Source organism: Monodelphis domestica, chromosome 5, assembly GCF_027887165.1.
Source record: "Monodelphis domestica isolate mMonDom1 chromosome 5, mMonDom1.pri, whole genome shotgun sequence".
In the NCBI taxonomy this organism is placed as follows: Eukaryota; Metazoa; Chordata; class Mammalia; order Didelphimorphia; family Didelphidae; genus Monodelphis; species Monodelphis domestica.
Window position 1 is genome coordinate 47,027,001 of NC_077231.1, and position 14,979 is coordinate 47,041,979.

General features: G+C 37.5%; 1 protein-coding gene across 14 annotated transcripts in view; it reads left to right on the plus strand.

The window, feature by feature from the left end:
- The window catches only part of CNOT2 (CCR4-NOT transcription complex subunit 2), a 207,503-nt gene that overhangs the window by 90,897 nt on the left and 101,627 nt on the right, over positions 1–14,979 (plus strand). The window lies entirely within an intron of this gene.

Here is a 14,979-nt window from a genome sequence, read left to right on the forward strand (position 1 = left end):
TTTATACCTTGTATCACATCTTTTTCTTTGATGACAACTTTAAAAAAAAAAACAAGAAAAAACCTTACCTTCTCTCTTAGAATCAGTACTATGTATTGTTTGCAGGTCAGAAGAGTGATAAGGGCTAGGTAACCTGGGAGTTAAGTGACTTATTCAGGGTCATAGCTAAGAAGTGTCTGAATCCAGGACCCCCAGTCTCTGGGCCTGACTCAATCCACTGAGCTACTTAGATGCCCCAACAATATTTTTTTGTTTGTTTGGCTTTTTATGACTCTTATTGTAATTTTCAGAAATTCTGATCATAGGCCAGAATCAATGTGGTGAGGTTAAAGAAAAAAATGTTCTCCCATTATTTCTTAAATAGAAATGGGTTAAATTTTAGTATTGCTATTTCAAGGAATGTACTTTCATTCAGGAGCATCCAAAGTTATGAATAACTTTAATGATTACTTTTTCATATAAGGGTCAATACCACCATGCTGTCCTATTTTCTAAAAATGGCCTTTGCTACTCTGAAGTAGGAACAGTGATGAGCACTTATGTGATTTCATTGTTATAGACAAAGAACTCCTAGGCCTCTCTGTATTTGTTCTAGTATTCTGGAAAGTTGTGTTGGATTTCTGAGAGTGAAGTGTGGGAAAGGTTTGTCTCAACCTTTAGGGATGCACACACTTTTTCCTTTTGCCTTGTCATAAGATTCCTCTCTTATATTCTCTCCTCACCAGTGCCTTTCAACAATGGGCAACTGTTCATTAGGAGGTAGTTGGGTGAGATGACAGAGCATTACTCATTTTAGACAGGGCTCTCTTTTTTATACTTGTCCTTCTGGAGAATACAGACCTGTGATGGATATCAGAAGCATTAAGATATTCTGTACCAGTGTGGTTCTGTAGCTGTTTGCTAGTTCAGAACTTCATCTTTAAAAAGTTGCCTCTGGAACTAGAAGGTTGCTACTTGTACAGTGTTGCGGCCTTTAAGTGTCCAGGTTGGGGCTTAAACCCATTTTTCCACACTCTTAAGATAGATGCTCTTTCCACTAAGCCTTTTTGGAAAATACTAACTATACACCATCATCTTCAAAATAGCACATTTCTCCTTATTAAGGTAACAACAAAAAAAATCAAAACAAATATTTTCTTCAGCCTCATTGTATCCTTCCCTCTTTCCCCACTCCTAACTCCCAAATATTTTTCATTTAATTTTATGGAATTTAATTTTGTGGAAGACAAAATGAACTTGGATTGATAAATTTTGTTCTATGTGAGTTGAATTCTATTTATTTAAAGAGAATATTGATAGAATTAATGAGCTTCATATCTAGGGGCCATGGTTTAGTCCCAGCTCTAACACTAATTATGCATTCAAGTCATTTAGCTTTCATTGGTGGCCAGTTTCTTCTGAAAATAAGGGGGTTAGCCTAGGTAACCACTAATATTCCTTTCAGCTCTAAGTTTTTGTGAACCTATGATAATAATAATTCATCTGTTTCTTTCTATCAGTTTTATGTCATAGACTAGAAACCCTAATTCACTTTTAGAATTTTTGAATATTATGGCACATATTTCCAAGTTTAGTAGTTCAATCTTTAAATAATTTCTGATTTTTATCAGTGAACATTTCTTACTAGTGTTTAGTGTTTTTACATTTAAACTTTATTTGTCATATTTAATTCCAGATAACATTCATTTATTGAAGAAGCATTTATTAAGCATTTACTCCTGTGTGTTAGATAAATGCTGAGAGTACAGATCTAAAGCAAAACAGTCCTTGCCTATTCTCAAGGATTTTTCATTCTGTTGGAGGAAGAGAGGCACATCATGTAAATAAATATATAAATCTAATATAATTTGCAGATTCCTGTAGCAGGTGGCAACTGAGAAGAGATTTAAAGAAAGCCCAGGATTCGTATAGGTGCCAATGTGGGGCTATGTTGCATTCCAAGAATGGGCAATAGCATGTAAGAGGGTCCAGAGTGGGGAGGGGTATGCTAGTGCTTTTCAAGGAACAGCTTGTGGGCCTGTTCAGAATGGAAAGTATCAAGTGAATGAAGGAGACTGGAGTAAAGTAGGACTGGAAGCAGACTGTAAAGAGGTGGCTGAACTGAGTAGTTTGCATTTTGCCTTAGAGGCTATAGAAAGTCACTGAAGTCACATACAGCATAGCTTTTCATCTGTAAGGAAAAAACATCATAGTTATTGGTTTAATTTCACTTCTGGGTTGTCCATTGTATTATCTGTGTCACTTAGGATCCCCCAGTAAAGAGAAGGCAAAGGAAGAGGAGATGAGCAAGAAGAAAAGCCCAGGTGCTTCCAGTTGAATAGGAGAATATATGTGCACAGATAACTAGTACAAAATGTTATATAAGAAATACATACAATTAAAACATTACACTGGAGAAAGCAGAGGGAAGCTCAGTTTTGGACACTTACCAGCAGGACAGTGTTGATACTAACCTATTAATTAAAGAACAAACTTTAGATTCAGTGTTCTAAAGAACCTTTTTTTCTGTTTTTTTTTTTTAATATTGAAATGTTTTTATTATTTTCTTACATTCATGAAGGAAAAGGAATTAAAAATAAATTTATAATGTATCCAAAAAAGTAAGCAGAGTTCTAAATAACATCTGATGTGGGAGAGATTATTCTCAACTCTGAGTGGGAGATTGGTGGTCGGAGAAGATCATAGAGATTTTCCTGAAACCATGTTGGAGTTTAGATTGAATTCAAAGAAATTTCCAGGTATAGAGAAATGCTTAAGCAAAGTCTGAAAGGCACATGGACTGAAAGGCAGGTAGTAGGCAGTATCCGAGGACAAGTCAGAAAAGATAGAGTGATAACATTTTATGAAGAAATTTAAATTCTCCACATTGGAATTTGAACGTCATTTGGTAGGCAGTAGAGAGACCTTTATTTTTATTGAGTAGAGTAACACAACTAGATCTATGCCTAAGGAGTAATACCGGACCCCAATGTGAGGATAGATTAAATAAGGGAGAAAGAGTAGAGGCTGGAATTAGGAAATTATTGCAATAATCTAGTTATAGCAATAGGGACTTGTGTTAAGATTACAGTGGTAATAGATGAAAGGTTGGGCAAAGATAGAATTGATTGGGCTTCAGCAGGGAATTCCGATGACTGATATAGGAGAGCTTTTCCTTCCCCATGCTACAGAATGGGTGAGGCATCAGAGGCCACATAGTTCAACCTGTAGTTGGATGAAAGTCTCCATAAAGTACCATGTAAGAATTCCCTCTATAAAAGACTTGATAATACTAGCCTTGACCAGAAAACTAACAAACTATCCTTCCTTCCTTCCTTCCTTCCTTCCTTCCTTCCTTCCTTCCTTCCTTCCTTCCTTCCTTCCTTCCTTCCTTCCTTCCTTCCTTCCTTCCTTCCTTCCTTCCTTCCTTCCTTCCTTCCTTCCTTCCTTCCTTCCTTCCTTCCTTCCTTCCTTCCTTCCTTCCTTCCTTCCTTCCTTCCTTCCTTCCTTCCCTCCTTCCCTCCCTCCCTCCCTCCCTCCCTCCCTCCCTCCCTCCCTTCTTCCCTCCCTCCCTCCCTCCCTTCCTTCCTTCTTCCCTCCCTCCCTCCTCTCTTTCTCTTTCTTTCTTTCCTTTCTTTTTTCTTTCTTTCCCTCTCTTTCCATCTCTCCCCCCTCTCCCCCTTTCCTTCTCCCTCTCTCTTCCTCTCTCCTCTCTCTCTCCTTACCTTATATTTTAGAATTAATACCAAGTATCAGTTCCAAGGCAGAAGTGCAGTACAATAGGCAGTTGGAGTTAAAGTGACATGATGAGGGTCACACAACTAAGAAGATGTCTGAGGCCAGATTTGAATCTAGTATCTCCCATTTCTAGGCCTGATTATCTATCTACTGGGACACCTTACTCTCCCCTCCCACTTTCAGCAAGGTGAAAACCTACCCACTACTTTCTGGGGCAGACTTTTTCATTTTTGTTTGTAATTATTAGAATTGATCCCCATGATCCCTTGTGCTATCATCGGGGCAGAGTATCTTGTTCCTCACGCTAACTTAGTCCTGGATATCATGCCTCTCTTAAGTTAGCCAAGGAGTGTATTATTATTATTTTTTGGCTGCTATATCATATCACAATGTTGACTCATTTAACTTGCTATCCAATAAAAACCCCATGCCTTTTAAAAATGAAATGCTACTACTGCATCTTTTCCAACTTTCCCCTATTAATTATATTATTATCATTTATACTCATTAAATTTCATCATACTCAGTTTAGTCCAATATTCTGACTTGTTGAGGTTTTGTTTTGTTTAGTTTTGTTTTGAATTCTCTCATCTAGTGTGTTAGCTATGCCTCCTAGATTTGTCAGCTTTAAAATCAATAAGCATTATATCTGAGTCTTATCAAAGTAATTGATAAAAATATTAAATACCACAAGCCTAATATAGCATAACACAAGAGCCTTCAAGCTGTCATGGAATCATTATTGACTGTCCATTATGTCTTACCATCAAGTCATTTCTTAATCCATTAGTCAAATATTGTTTATGATTTTACTTCCATCTTTCCAATAAGAACTTCTCAGAGACTTTTAAAAATCTACACAAATAGTATTTACATCATTCCTCTGATCTTCTAGGCTAGTAGTCCTATCCAAAAAACTAATAAGGTTAATTTGGCATGACCATTTCTAGCCAAAGCTCTGTTGGCTTTTTTCACCATGGCTTTCCTTTTAATAATAATAGCTTACAGAATGTGGCCAGCAATCTAATACAAGGTCACTGATGTATAATTTGCTGAATCCAATCTTTTGCTTTGGGGAGAATTGCAATATTTGTTCATCTTCAGTCCTGAAACTCTATTGCTCTCCATTATTTTTTTAAAAAGCATTTGCATTGACTTAACAGTCATCATAAGCAATTTTTTCTATATTTAGAGGTATAGTTCATCTAGGCCTTGTGACTCGAATTCATCCAGGTCATCTAGGGGCTCTTTTATGATTTCCTTTACTTGCTCTCATTGTTCTTGGCAGAGAAAAATGCAAGAAAATAAGTTGAGCAGCTTTATCTTTTCTGTGTCTTCACAGTTATTTATAATGGTTAAAATTGGGATTTTGACTGAATAAGAGAGTTATAAAAAGTGGTTGCTGATTATTATCCTTTAAGTCAGGAAAACGCAGATTTTTAACAATTTTGTTTAATTGGAATATTAGTAAAAAGAGGGAAATGTGGAAGGGAAAGAGGTAAGGAAACTGCCTAGCCTATCCCAAAAGCTAATTCAGTGAAATGAAGCTCGCTCCCCAACAGAGTTCCAATCTCCACATGGGAATCCTAGTCATTCATGAGCAAGCCGGGCAGTGTCCAGGCAAGGTGTCAATGCAGAAAAACCATCGTGAGCTAATCTCACTGAAGTAGCAGTGAACTCAACAAAAAAGTCCTCAACTTTAAGAAGCTCCAAAGTAGAAAGTTAAAGTCCAAAATCCCCCATTAGCTGTCCTCTAAAGAACTCCAAAGGAGAAGTCCCTTGGACAGGAAGTTCAGGACTTTTTATAGTCTTTTTTCCATGTCACTTCCTGTCCCTTCCCCACTTTACAGTGTAAAGATTAAAATTAATACCTCTGGTACTCCAAGTATTATTTTAATACTGTTTATTGAAGCCATGCCCTCCTAGCTCCACGCGGTCTAAAACAGAAAGAAAGAGAGAGAGAACATGTGAGATGGAAATGATGTAATGATGCACAACCAGGAAAGGGAAAAGGGAATTTTGGGGATTGTAGTCCCCAGGGTTCCAGATTCCAAGCAATACATTCCTGCCTGCAATTTTTTGGGAGACCAGTCTCCCCAGTGGATCATGACAATATAACTAACTTACAACTTGAACTAGAGATATATACTAATATCACAGTTTGTTTTTTAAACGGAAATTACAATAATTTGCGGATCAGAGGAAAATAAAAGATTAAAGGAACAAAACCAATAATAGGTGTATTGACAAAAAGCCAGTTAGGGGGCAGTCCCCTTTGGCATAAGAGTCTACATTCAAAACAAAAGAATTTCACACCCCCTCTCCCCCCCAAAGTTCAAATTCGCTATATCTCAAAGTTGACCCTGGATTTTCTGGTGGAGAGTGTGGCCTCTGCACCTTCTAGATTCTGGGAGGTAATCTCTTGTTCTAAATTAGGCTCAAATTCAAGTCAAAGTTCACAACAATAACATAGTCCCCCCTGAGGAAAATAATAATAAAACATATCCCCCTGAGGAGCATACAGGGATACACGTAGGAATAACACAGGGATACATGGTTGAGTCATAAGGCATATGAATCAAATATCAGAAACATTAAAGAAGTCAAAGGAATTTTAAAAATAACCTCTGAGTAAAATATAAAATATAAAAAGAAAACCTAAAAAAAATTCTGGGAAGAAGGAAAATGAAAAAAAAAATTCACAAATCAGAACGAGTTCTTGTAGTGATCCATGCCCTATAAGAATGCAACAGAAATCATTCACTAACTCGATTTAGCAATCTGGCCTGCAGTAAGTTGCCACATTATGAAAGAAAATAGAAAAATAGACTAGAACTCAAGACAAATGGGAAATAGAATTTCCCGGTTCAACCGTTTTCTTTGCTTTTTTCGGGATAATGGATCCAGAACAATTGATGCTATATTCTTGATATAGAGTGTGGTATGAGGAAGTCCTGCATTTAACACATGTTAAACAGTTGCAACCTCTAGTGTCACACATGATCAAGTCATTATTCTTTTTGTGCAGAATGTCATCAATTCCCATAGGATTGACTTGGTTTCTTTTACCTTTTTGTGCTCATTTGGCACTTTGCAAGTCAAGTTTTGTGCTCCTTTGATTAGACATAGTCATCAAGCAAAAGTCTCAGAATATTTAAATTACTAGTGGCAGGTTGCCATAGTCCAAAGTCCTTTCAGTATGCTATTATGTTATGTAAACGGACATCTCAGGTTATTCTATTGCAATAAGTAAAAATAGTTAAAAAAAACTTTTTATGACTAGTGACATGTTTCAGGAGAGAAAAAATGAGAAAAGAATAGAAAAATCAAGTACTGTATGACATGTAGAAAGAAAACAAAATATTAAAATGTGTATATTTCACAATTACAGAGGTAACATTCTAGTAAAGACTAGTTAAAAAAAAGATTCATTTCCTTTTTGACTTACCATGATCTGCAGTGTGAATGCAAATGAAGTAGATAAAGTAATAATACATTCAAGAAAATACAAAAAAATTAAAATGGCACAAAATGTTACAAAAGGCACATTATCAAGTCAATATAGCTCATTAATACAGATTTTTCTTCTTTGAGGGAGTATTTGTGTTGCCCTACAAGGCAATTTGTGCAAATTTAAGGATCAACCAAATAAAGTGCAACAAAATAGTACAAAATCCAGCCATCAAGAACTCTAATCACAATCAATGTTCAAATACAATCAGTGTAATCAATTATTTATCATCAACAGAAGGTACTTATTTTACGTTGCTTCCATGAATCCATGAGTTCCTCTCTCCAATTTTTATGGCTGTTTTTGTAGTTAGTAAGACCTGGAATGATCTGTAATAAGCAGACTCAGTCAACCCAGTATATTTGAAATTCTTTATGCACACACTATCAGCAGGGTTTAAATCATGAAGTGAGAAGTCTATTGGGCCTGCTTGAACAGCAGCTCTGGAGTCGTGGAATTTTCACAATTTTGTTTGTAATTGTCTGATATATGTAGCAATAGTATCCCTTCCTAACAATGAGGTATAGGCAGGGGTAAATGGTTATTCTTGAATAGGTGGATGTCCAAATAGCATCTCAAATGGTGAGATGTACAAATCACCTCTGGGTCTGCTTCTGAGATAAAATAGGACCAGAGTTAGAATTTCAGGCCACTTTAAATGAGTCTCCATGCACAATTTGCCAATCATGGTTTAAGGTCCTTTATTCATTCGTTCAACTTGGCTGGAGCTCTGGGGATGATATGATGTATGAAACTTAGGAGTTATTCCCAAACATAAATAAATTTGAGATAAGACCAAATCAGTAAAATGAGTTCCTTTACCAGAATCAATAGGTGTTGGCAGGTCAAAACGAGGAATAATTTCTTGTAAAAAGATTTTAGCAACAAAGGCAGTTGTGGCATGAGCAGTAGGAAATGCTTCAGACCACCTAGTCAGTTGATTCGACTATGACCAAACAAAATTTATACTGTCAAGCTTTTGGCATAGAGATAAAGTCAATTTGTAGATGCTCTGATGATGTGTAAGCAAGAGGATATCCACCAAAGGCATGTTGATTAAGGACCTGGCAGGTAGGATAAGCTGTACATACTTTGGAGGCAATTATAGATATTCCAGGAGCTATCCAGACTCTTTTAGCAGAGTCTACCATGCCTTGGGTGCCAAAATGACCATGTTTATGAATGGAGTGACAAATCTGTTTATAGAAAGCTCTAGGGAGCAAGGGTTTGCCATCTGATGATACCCATACACCATCAATCTGTTTTTCTTTAAATCTCTGCTTCCATTTTTCCACTTCCTTGTCATAAGAAAGGGATAGGTTCAAATTATCGGTAATTGTTAGTGACATAATTAAATCAGGTCCTTCTAAGGCTGCTAGTTTGACTGTGACATCTGCTTGGCTATTTCCCCTGGAGACAGGGTCATTGCCACCTGTGTGAGAGGAGCAGTGAACAACAGCTCTAGCTTCTGGGAGCTGGATGTCAGAAAGAAGTTCAGTAATAAGGTTTGCATTGGCAATACATCTTCCAGCTAATGTTAAGAATTCCCTCTGAAGCCATAGCAGGCCACCGGCGTGACATATGCCAAAGGCATAGCGGGAGTCTCTGTAAATTGTGACTCTTTTATCCTTTGCAGTGATTACAGGCATGTTTCAAATAGGTGAGTTCTGCACCCTGTGCTCTTACATTTGAGGGTAAGGAAGCTGACCAAAGAGTATCAAATTCAGTAACTCTTGCAGCTCCTGTATAGGGCATGCTATCCCTCATAAATGAAGAACTATCTGTAAATAATATTAAATTGTTATCCAAAAGTTATCTAGAGTGATATATAAGTTATTCAATAGGGTTATCTCATATTTAGTATTTCTTTGGTCAGTAAATGCCTATGTCCTATGTCTTAATAACAATGCCTCAAACCGTGTGGACACATTATGATCAGAGGGCATACCAATACCAAATCTGCAGTGGTGCTCCAGCAACTACTGGGTCAAGCTAGGCTGAATAACAGACTACTGGGCGTTGAGTAGGTCCCAAAAGTTGAGTTAGAACACCTGAAGCTACCTCTTTCTGCTCATGAACAGATAAGGTAAATGGTTTATCATAATTTAGGATGCCTAGAGCAGGGGCAGACAAAATAGCTTGTTTTAAATTTGAAAAACCTGTTAAGTGTTGTGCTTCCAGTTTAAGTGGTTCAGAGACCAAATTTTTTGTGAGTGCTACAAGGGGCTTAGTGATTTCCCTTTAGCAAGAGATCCACTGCTGACAAAATCCTGTTGCTCCAAGAATCTCCCTCAATTGCTTTTTAGTTATAGGAGGGTTTAACTTTTGGATGTTTTCAATACCCTTGGGAGAAATTAAATGGGACCCAAAAGTCCCTGGAGTTCTCGTGTATAGGCATAGAAAAGAAAGCTGAGCACAAGTCTACTGAAAAGTATGTAACTGTGCTAGGAATGGAACAAATAATAGTATTTATGTTGGGAAGTACAGGGTGTCTCTTTATAAAGTGATTATTCGCAGCTCTCAGATCCTGAACAAATTGATAGAAATGCTTTCCATTGGACCCTACTTTTGGCTTTTTTACAGACTGGATGACCATATTCAGATTTACAGAGAATTATGATGTCTTGGCCAATCAAGATATTTATTACTGGTGTAATGCCATTGATTGCCTCCCTCGAAAGAGGGTACTGAGGAATGGAAGGAGGTGGGCTAGATTTTGTTTGAATTTTTACAGGGACAGCCGATTTAAGTAGGCCAACATCATAAGATGATGTGGCCCAAAGAGTCTCAGGTATATCATTTGGGATCTAAAAAATAGGAGTCCCCTTTGTCTCATAAGCATCTGAAAGAAATACAGGGAGTAAAGTTAAGGATTCCTCAGGCAGTTCCAGTGTCATAAAGCCATCTGGAGAGCGAGTTATTGTGGCCCTAAGCTTGCATAAAAGGTCTCTCCCCAGCAAATTTATAGGGGAGCCAGGCATTAAGAGGAAAGAGTGTTCCACACTAAGGGGTCCTATAGACATTATTCTAGTGGAAAGTTTGGGATCTCTTAGGGATATCCCTGATACCCCTATGGCATTTATTGAGCCAATTGAACTGGAATCTGAATGAGGTGTACTCTTCGATACAGACCGGGAAGCTCCAGTGTCCAAAAGACTATCATAACATATGTTACCAACCTTTCATGTTACATGGGGCTCATCAGTATGTGTGTGGGGGCAGTGGATAGGGACAACGGGTAGTAAGACGTCAAGGTTTGGAAAATCAAAGGTTTTATCCTCTGATTCCTTTGCCCCCAAATCCCCCCTACACCCCAGTAAACCATAATCTTTGGGTAGTGCCTTGGGTCCCCCCAAGGGACAGTAGCACCCCGGGTGGTTTGGGGACAAGCTCCACTGAAAATATACTGCTATGGGGTCATTTGGTATGAGTTTTCAGATGCCTGATTTATGTCCCTTGAATTATTATCAGTCCTAAAATTATGATTTCTGAAATTGCCATTGTAATTATTATTCCTATAATTATTTCTTTGAGAATTTCTCCAGTGGATATTATTTCTTATTGTCTGGAGTAAATTCCTACAATTCATCATTACATAACCCTTCTGCTGACAGAAGTGGCAGGTAAGGGACTGATAGTTAGGTTCTTGGAGAGGGGCTAGTGCCATTGGTTGAGCATCATTCCCTTTGTCTTGGGTATCAAACCTATCCTTTGAAGATTTTATTTCATTTTTCATGGTTTTATGACATTATTAACCTCTTCTTGTTTTTCTTTTTTGGCCTTTAAAGATATAAACAGCAGTTTTCTTCAACTCTTCAAGGTACATCTGAGGCCACCATGCGCAATCCGTCTTAAAATAATCGTAGACCACCCTGGAAGAGTTGTTGACAAAATTGCTCTTCATTTGCTTAATGTCTTTGTCTTTAGAAATAACAAGGTCTAGGTACCGACCCCCAAACTCAATGAGCTTATCCATGTGAGGGTGTCTCATCATTGGATTGTCTAAGGCTTTTAAATTTTGGCCATGCTTCCTTATCCTTGGAGCATTCTCACATTGCTGTTATAATGGCCTCCCCTACAACGTTTTAATTGCAAATGATCCTCATGACTGTTATAATCCAATTCAGGACTCTAAGTTGGCCAGTGTGCTGCACCATGCCCCTGAACTTTGTTAAGATGAGAGATGATCTTATTTTTCTCACATTCTTTTAGAAAAGCATTGAGGAAATTCTCGATATCCTCATAACACTGGTCATATTGATACAAAATATCGGCCATCTTCTTGGTTACCACGAGAGTTTTGCATTTGAACCAAGGAATATTATATTTCAATTCTCAAATTTCTTGAGGAGCAAAAGGTATATGGTGTTTTAGGGTCACCACATTCCCATTGCATTGTATTTTGGGCACTTCCCTTAAGGGGAAAAGGAATTCATAGGAATCCTTTGATGGCTGTGGTCCCTTAGAAGTCGACTGTGGGGACACCGAGACAACATGGGTAGGAACAGGTACTGTAGCAGGACGAAATTTCTTTGGGGCTGGGGCTGATTGTGGAGTGGGAGAAAAGACAGGAGAGGATGGGTGATTAGAAGGAGGACCGGGGGACATGAGATCAGCCAGGAGTTGTAGAGCATGAGATATTGCAGAGTATGAGAGAAAAGAGTCTCTACCTAATGTATCCGAGAGGGATGTCTTGTCTCCATTTCCGGAGAAAAAGGATTGTTGTATTTGTGGTTCAAGAGAAGGCTCGCAAAATTCAGACTTGTTTTGGATGAGATAAGTATTTTTCATTAGATTATGTAAAGTGATATTTGAAATTTTCTGATTGAATTTGCCTGTCGGCCTGTATTTCTGCTTTATTCTGTTCTATAGAAATAATTTGTCTTAATATTGAAGAACAATAAAAAAACTTCCCAGGAGTACAAGGAGGAGGAGGGAATTAGAAATCTTAAATGCCTCTAATTTGGCAAAAAGCAGAAGACTTTCCTGCATAGTAGCATTTATGCTGCTTAGCATTTTGATACAAAAATTAATAATGCATATATTCATTATTTATATTTAGCCCTTATTATAAGTGGTGGGGGTAGGGTAAGGTGAGGGGTATTTAGCTTATGCTATTTTATGATTTTGTTGGATTTTTATTTTTAATAAAGGGGAAATTTATTTAAATATTTATTTGTTGCTGCCCTCTAGTGGCAGCAAATAACCACTGTAGCTAAGCAGGAAAAGGGAAAGAAAAGGAAGGGAAAAAAAGGAAAGAGGAAAAAAATTAAAGAAAATAAATAATAAATAATTATTGCTCAATATTGACTGGTAGTGGCCAGAAAGGCAGTACTACAACAGGGACGGATTAGGGTTGCGGTTAGGGGTGGTTTTTGGAGTAGGGGTGTGTTTAGGGACTGTCAGAAACCAAAATGGAGCATATGACTACAAAATCGGGTGTGTTCTGAGAGAGATAGAAGTAAGGCAGGTTTGGTGGAGTAGGGGGGGATAGGAGTTAGGCTGGGGTGGTTAAAAGAGGGAGGATATGAGATAACCAGATGCCCGCCGGGAAAGGGACTTCCCTTCCACATTGGGCTGGGGTTGTGTGAGGGCTTATACTCACCAGCAAGCTACACTGAGGTAGGTGAGGCAGGAGCAGTAGTAGAAGTGGCAGAGGCAGCAGCAGGGCCCAGGGTTTGGGCAAATTGCAGGCATAGTATTGAAACCACGGGGGTGTGGCCACTGCAGGCAAAGCCAAACCTGGAGTGACTAAGCTCCAGCAGCCTCAGGAGGTAGTGACCTAGGCAGTAGCAGTGCAGGAGTGGGCACAGAGTGCCAAGGCTGCCCACAGCCTGGCTGCTTTGCCAGAGGTTGGGCTGGCAGGAGTGGATAGCAGTTAACTTTCTGTAGGGAGACCAGAGCAGCTAACTTCGGTTTGAGCAAGAGCACAGTCAGCATTTTTGTCCCTTTGTGGTCGCCAATTGTAAAGATTAAAATTAATATCCCAGATACTCCAAGTACTATTAATTAAAATCAACTCAGCAAAGAGAAAGCAAAAGCCCATGCCCTAAAACAGAGAGAGACTGGGCACGTGGGCGGAAACTACGAAATGATGTGCATACAGGAAAGGGAAAAGGGAATTGTGAAGTTTGTAGTCCCCAGAGTTCAAGATTACAATCAATACAACAAGAACCTATTGCAGTCTTTCAATTTGCCTAGCACTCTCCAGGGTAGGGGGCAGTGGCCTCTGGAGTTTTCACCCATTCTAGCAAGTGACTTGTGAACTCTCATGTGTTCTCATTTGATTAACTTAAAAGTTGCTGATTCATAAACAAAGAGTAATTCCCTCTTCACACACTGATCAGTTTAACCCGAGGAGCAGGTTTTGATTCTCTTCTTCTCCTGTTAAAAATCTATATTACCTTCTCTTCCACTCCTACTTTTAAGAAAAAGCTTTTTATTTTCCAGTCTCATTCAGCTCATCCTGAATTTTAGTGGCTCTGGAATTGTAATTATAGGAATGTACCATACTTTTATATACATTTTTTTGATACCTGCCTTTCCTTCTTTTTCCATACAGGGTGGGGTTTTTTTTTGTTGTTCTTTTAAATTCTATTGGTTGATGAATTTCCTTTTATCCCTATTAGTCTCTCATTTAGATATTCTCCTTATTGGCATTATTTCTCTTTATGTCCTTAGAATTTAATTCTTAAGAGCTTCTCTTTCCTCCTACTTTTCATGTAGAATTTTAGCTTATACTATTGTTAATAATGTGGATTATTATAAAAATGTTGCATCATAGCAATTTAGGATAACAATAGTTTGGGGAGAAGGATAAATTGATCCTTGGTATTTTTAATTTGAAATGCCATTGAAGTTGTTAATCATAGACCAATAGATATCATATCACAACTTAGAAGTGAATTCAGAATTAGACTTATATTTGTGTCATCCTAGTAAAGAAACTAGTTGGAACTCAGGGAATTGACTGTCCCTGGAGAGAGTTTTAAGGAACAAAAAAGTAATATCTATTTTAACAAGTGAGGAGGGTAAATGCAAAATGAGAAATATACAGAACAAGGAAAGCAGAAAAGAAACTAAACGACAGTTTCTAGTAAAAGATCACTGATTAGGACTTAAAATGGTGGAACCAGGTATTTATCTGTTCACTTATTTGATGAGAACATTTGTTTATTGAGAAAATTTCTGGAAAATACCATGAAATTTGAATTCATTCAACTTCCTGCATAGAGCTTACAGAAAATGGGAGGAAGGCAGTGCAGAAAAAATCTCAGTTTATTTCCTTAAAAAAGGATATTTAAACTCAGAAAATTTTATTGGGCATAATAGCCTTGATAATAGTCTTTACATGATTCACTCTCAGATATTTTATATGTATTGAAGCACTTATTTTACCTCTCCCTAAAATAAAAAATTTGAAGTGCACCCCAAGTTAATGAAAAAGAATTATTTAGATTAGCCTGAGTAAGGATCAACTTACAAACAATATCAAGCTTCTATTGAAATCACTGAAATTATTTCTTTTTTAAAAACCTGTTTGTAACTTAGTGAAATAAAACATTTGCACTCATTAAGCACTAATGTATTTAAATACCCTCTTTAATGATGTCTAAAGATTATTCACAATAATGTATAGGATTTAATCTTTAAATGACAAGCCATTTCTTTCAATTATTGTTGGTTAAGAAATAGGTGTTATCATTTGGTTTTTTTCTCTTTTTTTTTAATGAAAATTATTCTTTCAGTTA